The sequence below is a fragment of the Ursus arctos genome, unplaced genomic scaffold (assembly GCF_023065955.2).
Source record: "Ursus arctos isolate Adak ecotype North America unplaced genomic scaffold, UrsArc2.0 scaffold_10, whole genome shotgun sequence".
Taxonomy (NCBI): Eukaryota; Metazoa; Chordata; class Mammalia; order Carnivora; family Ursidae; genus Ursus; species Ursus arctos.
Window position 1 is genome coordinate 59576551 of NW_026622764.1, and position 6406 is coordinate 59582956.

Genomic DNA, 6406 nt, shown 5'->3' on the forward strand with positions numbered 1-6406 from the left:
TTTTATGATGAATAATTTCAAACATAAAAAGTTGAGACAATCCTATAAGTCCCCTTATAGTCCTCACGCCACTTCAGCCATCATTTTATCATGTTTCATTCATTCCCTCCCACTTCCCTCACACATACACCCCTTCTCCATGGAACCTGAACTACTGTGGAGGAAATCCCAGCTGTCAGATCATTTTATCTCACAAGTATTTTAGTGTGACATCTCACATAGACTCTCGGGGGGGAGAAAGGATCGTATCTAAAAATATTATATCTTAAGGGGCAACTGGGTGGCTCAGTTGGTTAAGCGTCCAACTCTTGATTTCAGCTCAGTATCATAATCTCAGAGTCATGAGATCAAGCCCTACAGTGGGCTCTGCATTCAATGAGGAGTCTGCTTGAGATTCTCTCTCTCTCTCTCCTCCTGCCCCTCCCTGCTAAAACAAACAAATAAATCTTTAAAAAATAAAAATAAATAAAAATAAAAATATTATACCTTAATGATACCTTAATAATATCCAATTTCCATAATTACCTTAAATGTTTCTAAAATTTAGTTTGTTTCAATCAGGATCCAAACAAGGGCCACATATTTCATTGGGTTGCTAGATCGCTTCAGTCTCTTTTAGTTGATAGGTTTCCCACTTCTCTCTTTTATTCCTTATAATCTGTTTATTGCAGAAACCGGAGTATTTTTCTTATAGAGTTTACAACATTCTAGACTTTGATGTAAAGCCATGCTAGGGGTATTATATTCATTATCTCATTTAATATTCTCGAAAACTCTGAGTGGGCACCATTATGGTTCCCATTTTACAGATTGGGAAACTGAGCTTCAGGGAAACTACCTTGTGGAACGAAGAACTCGAATCCAGCTCTGTCAGACTCTGAAGCCCATCATTTCCATTCTGTGCACGGCTTCTCTTCATCGCCTTTTCCATATCGCTCCTCAAGCTGAAGTGAGAGCTGGTTAGGAACCCTTAAGTAGACGTGGATGTGGCTGTGAATGGAAGTTTGGAGTTAAGTGCTGGGAGCCAGATAGATAGCCTTGGTCTTTGTTAGCAGCACATCATAATCGCTGATTCAAGACGTTTCGTTTGGGGCAAAAGAACGAAGCCTTATCCACTGATACTCTTCTGCCACCCCCAAGCAAAAAAGGAGGAAAAAAAAGTCAAAGGCCATAGGCTAAAAGTCATAAACGAACTTACTGAAGCCAGCTGGACTCAGGGAGATCATTCCCACGCTCAAGACCCGTGCTGGTTTCTGACGGCCGGTGGCCCTCAAGGTCTTCTACGATGTGATTTTTCCAACCATTTCTTGCACTGTGGGCCTCACACGTCCCACACACCACCACCTTTGGACCATTCATGGTTTCCCACCCTCTCCACACTTTATATCCACGTTCTGCTGCTCGGGGAGGCCCCTTTCCAGGAGCCACTTTCCCTTCGAGCATAGTCTCTCGCTTTTTCAGTTCTTCCAGCCCTTTGTATTTTTGCGGGGGGGGGGGGCGGTGGCTAAGTTACTTCTTATGATTCTCTGGCTGTTTGAAGGAGTGACTTCTCTACCCCTCTTGAAACCAAGGCCCATGTCTTACTCATCTTAGCACCATTTGCTTCCCAAAGTGTCTCACACAGCATTCCCTTTGTGGGTAGGGACACATGTTCGTTGTACTAACTCCTGTTCCAAAACCTTGTTGTTTGAGGCTGTAGGAGAAGGAAGAGTGGGGGCAGAAGCAGCTTGAGGGCCCTGGTGGGTAACAAGCCTTTGGTGGAAAGTAAAGAATCTGGTACCAAGAGCCGAGGGGCTGTTAGCTGGAACTCCTTCACAGACTCTCCCTGTACACGCGCCCTCCCCCCGCAACTTCTGCACCCTGCAGTTTCTCTAACTTCAGCCCAGAACTGGCACGCCATAGGCTACAGTGGACTCTCTTCCAATTCACTGGGCTAACAACACAAGGGTGGTAGATCACAGATACCGTCATATTTTGACTGTGCTTTGCGGCCCGTTCTGTGGACTATATTTCATCCATCCCCAAGTTAAGAATTTGCATGAGCCTTTCTTTTGCCTGGCCCTTTCCAATGGTAAGTATGGCAGTTAATTTTATTAACACTTCCCACTGGGTGGGGAAAAAAAATCTTTGAACTTTGAAGTCCAGTTGATTCAGCACCAGAACTCTTGTACTTTTTTTTTTTTAAAGATTTATTATTTGAGAGAGAGAGAGTGTGCGCACAGGCAGGGGGAGGGGGGAGGGGCAGAGGGAGAAGGAGAGAGAGTCTTAAGCAGACTCCCTGTCCTAAGCACCCTTCGATCTCATGACCCTGAGATCACAACCTAAGCCAAGACCAAGAGTCAGATGCTTAACCAACTACGTCACCCAGGCGCCCCCAGAACACTTCCACTTCCTGAAGAGTCAAGGGGAGGGGCGCCTGGCTGGCTCAGTTGGTAGAACGTGAGACTCTCGATCTCAGGGTTATAAGTTCAAGCCCCATGTGGGTGTAGAGATTACCTAAAATTAAAAAAAATATCTTAAGTCAAGGAGAGCCCTTGTGAGCAGTTTGCCACAAGAGAAGGACTAGGCTAAGAGAATCCAGGGCTTCCTCGCGAAAGTAGAATTAGAGCTGGCTGCAGGGATAAGAGCATATGTATCTACCTCGTGGTGTGTGGAGGTCTCCTTGAGCCCTTTCATGACTCGGAAGCTACTCTCTGTGGAACCACAAATCTCCCTTTAACCCAGTCACAGCTAAGGCTCCCCCCAGACTGAGCTTTTCCACAGTCGCACTAACTACATCTTGGTGTAATGTTGTAGCTTTTCCTGCTGGTTCTGGTAGGTGCCCTCTCAATCACAAGTAGCCTGTAAACAACACCGGTTCCCTTCTTGTTCCTTTCCCACAGCCCTGAGTTCAGTATCTTTCTTCTAAGGGAGATAGTCAGTCACGAGGCAGCAAAAATAAACATGCTGGGTTATATAATGGTGCTCGAGAAATGTTTCTTTAATTAATGATTCTCCTTAAATTCTATGTAAAAAAAAAAATCAGGAATGCTGAGTGTAGACTTTTCATCTCCACTTAAATTGAGGCTTCTGTTGTTTTGCAGAATAGATATGTTGGATATTTTGCAGATGTGAAAAATATCTACAACATGAGTCTCCCTCCAAGGAAAACGCTTAAGATAAAAAAAATCGTCATTTATTCCATTCATGGTAAGTGCTTTATGTGTAATTGGAGAATTGGGCAGGAGGGCAATGTTCCGACTCTTCCGGCGTGGGACGGTTGCTCCTAACTGTCTGTACCGACAATCCCAACTCATGGCTGTCCTTTTGTCCATCCTCACATATGAGCCCCTCTCCCCAGAAGAGCCCAACCACCCTTAGATGTCCTCTCTCACCATTCTGGGGGGCTCCATCCCCTTCTCTTTTCTCCTATTCTCACTGCTGCCTTGGCCTCAGCCCAGGGTGGCGTTTTCAGAATAGGACCTCTGATGGAGAAGAGAGGAAGGGCTCATGAGCCCTGGAGACCACCTCTTCCTCAAGTCCACCTCTAGTTTGGGGTTCATCTTGGCACCCCTGTATCATTTTCTCAAGTGCTCCTTTCAGAAATCCCTTTTTTCCCTCTCATCACTCTGGTCTCTCCCTCTCCCCTCCCTCCTCCACCTTTAATCCCCTTACCCCTAGCCTCTCAAGATGTCTTAATATGTCTTAAATACACAAAGATGTCTTAAATACCCGAACAGCAAATGAATTTTGTTGCCAGAAATTCTTTATCAATAACCACCAAGTGCTGCTCTGGGCTAGCCCCTATGCTAGTGTTTCTCTGCCCCTAAGAAGGAGAGGAATGAGATAGATAGATAGATGATAGATAGATAGATAGATAGATAGATAGATAGATAGATAGATAATAGATGGGTGGATAGATGGATAGATAGATAATAGATAGATGGATAGATGGGTGGGTGGATGGATGGATAGATAATAGATGGGTAGATGGATGGATGGATAGATAGATAGATAGATAATAGATGGGTAGATGGATGGATGGATAGATAGATAATAGATAGATGGGTAGATGGATGGATGGATAGATAGATAATAGATAGATGGATAGATAGGTGGATGGGTGGGTGGATGGATGGATAGATAATAGATAGATGGGTAGATAGATGGATGGATGGATAGATAGATAGATAATAGATAGATGGGTAGATGGATGGATAGATAATAGATGGGTAGATAGATGGATAGATGGATGGATGGATAGATAGATAATAGATAGATGGGTAGATAGATGGATGGATGGATAGATAGATAATAGATAGATGGATAGATAGGTGGATGGGTGGGTGGATGGATGGATAGATAGATAATAGATGGGTAGATAGATGGATGGATGGATGGATAGATGGGTAGATAGATAGATAGATAGATAGATAGATAGATAGATAAAGAGCTGACCACAGTGTTGGGCACACAGACACTGGGCCCTGCCCAGCTGAGGGGGAAGAGAAGCTTCCTAGGGAGCACCACCCAGTCATCCCTACCAGAATCTACATAAACACAGAAAGGGGGTTGGGAGAAACCTGGACTCTCTAGGGGGCGTCTTTCAGCCTTCTAGCTCTTATTAGTTATTACCAGGAGTAAGAGTCCATATAAACTTCGAAAGAGCTGACTGTTCACCCGCTTCAAGAAGGTCAGGAGAGAGACCGGGATCCACCATCACCTGGGGAGGCAGGAAAATCAGTCAGATCATCCATCTCTGGGACTTGAGGAAGGAAGAGGAAGGGGAGGGGAAGAGGAGGAGGGAGGGAACTGTCCTCAAGTCTCTAATTCTCCATCACCCACCTTGCTTCCTGCACAGCTCACAGGGGCAGCTGCAGAACAGGGCCACCTCAATGGGGATGGGGTGGGGCCCCACTCTCACTGCCAGAGGCGCAGCAGGGAGCGATGCTCTGACTCCCCGAAGTCAGACTGTGGACCATGAGGAGGTGCCGGGTCTCTCATGGGTGGTATGGTGCCAGGGCATTGGTATCCATCCAGACAGCCTAGTATTTTTAGCTTTCTGGGGAGTCACACAAAATAAGATCTAGATATATTTTTTTTAACATTCGATCCAATTAGTCAGAAATAAAAGAATCCAAAACTGCATAGTCAAAAATTACAGTTAAAGTATGAAATGCTTTTTTCAAATTATTTCTATATCCTTTCTTCCCCCCCCTCCCCCCCACACAGAGGTGGTGGTGAGGAATTTTAACGGATTACCACAAACAGATCGCATAGGTTTCTGGCTTGTGAAAAACGAATGTCAACGCAGTAGCATTGTTTCTGTGGGAAATTTTGGTCTAGGTTTCCAAACAAGTATTGTGCAGGCAGACTGGCAGAAGGCTGCCTGTGGATATAAATGAGCAACTGTTTGTGAAAAGGCTTTGCACACTGCAAAGTCCTCTAGGCAGTCCATTATGACGGTTTCACGGGCTGTGTGTGAATTAGGAGGGACAGGGTTGTCATGGGTCCTAATGGCTGACCTCACTCAGAATTCTGGCTGCTATCACGCCTCCCCAGGGCAGAGCCAGGCTTGTCCAACAGGTGTCAGAAGGTAGGGGACAGCAATGTTTTGCCCTGTTCCTTTTCCACATTCATTGGGGTCCTGCAAAAAGAGTAGACCCCTTTATTCTATAACAGGAAAAACAACACAGCCAGCCATTGGAGCAGTTTTTCCTACCGAGAAATATAAACTCAACCATAAAACCAACTCAGGGGCATGAGAGCCAGTATTGTATCTGAGTGTATACTCTGCTGAATTTCCTCTTTGTTAACAATGGGACCAACCCCTGTGAGTACTAAACTGTTCCAGACAGGCAAATGGGCATTTAGTTCAACGGAGTTTTAATATATTTTTCTAACATGAGTAGTGAGAATGGGAATTGTTTCTCTAAATTCTAAGCTTAAAAATGTTTTTAATAAGTTCTAGAATTTCGTATGTTTCTCAGGCTGTTGTTATATCCTAAGACTGTGACTTCTCTGTTAATACTTTAAATTTTATATAAACTCTGGAGAAATATTGTTTAGTTACAACGGTAAGGTGCTGATGTGGAGAACAGGAGCTAACCCAAATGTATGAATACTGCAAGGGAAAACTGGGAGAGACTTCCATGGGTTTGGTTTGCTAGTCTCGGGCTAACCTAAAATAGATGATAAAAGGCCAGTTTGAGATTCCTCCTGAAGACTTCCAGACAGTGTTGTAATCTTACCATGTGGGTCCAGGCTTGCAGAGCCAACTGAAGAAGGGCTTCATGGTAAGTTACCATTCTTTCTGCACCCATGTAAATAATCAGGCCAAAGCTAATGACACCAGCCTTTTTCTTATTTTTTTTAAATTTTACTTATTATCCTCTTATCCCCTCATTAGCTTGTCCATCAAGCTGTA

The 6406-nt window shown here is 44.4% G+C and overlaps 1 long non-coding RNA gene across 1 annotated transcript; it reads right to left on the bottom strand.

The window, feature by feature from the left end:
- Positions 1 to 542: 542 nt before the first annotated feature.
- On the bottom strand, positions 543 to 5698 carry LOC113251286 (uncharacterized). Its single transcript, XR_003314387.4, has 4 exons — positions 5505 to 5698; positions 4825 to 5041; positions 4615 to 4702; positions 543 to 990 (listed from the first exon to the last, which is right to left on the bottom strand). It is a non-coding gene; the product is annotated as an uncharacterized LOC113251286 (long non-coding RNA).
- Between the last annotated feature and the right edge of the window lie 708 nt (positions 5699 to 6406).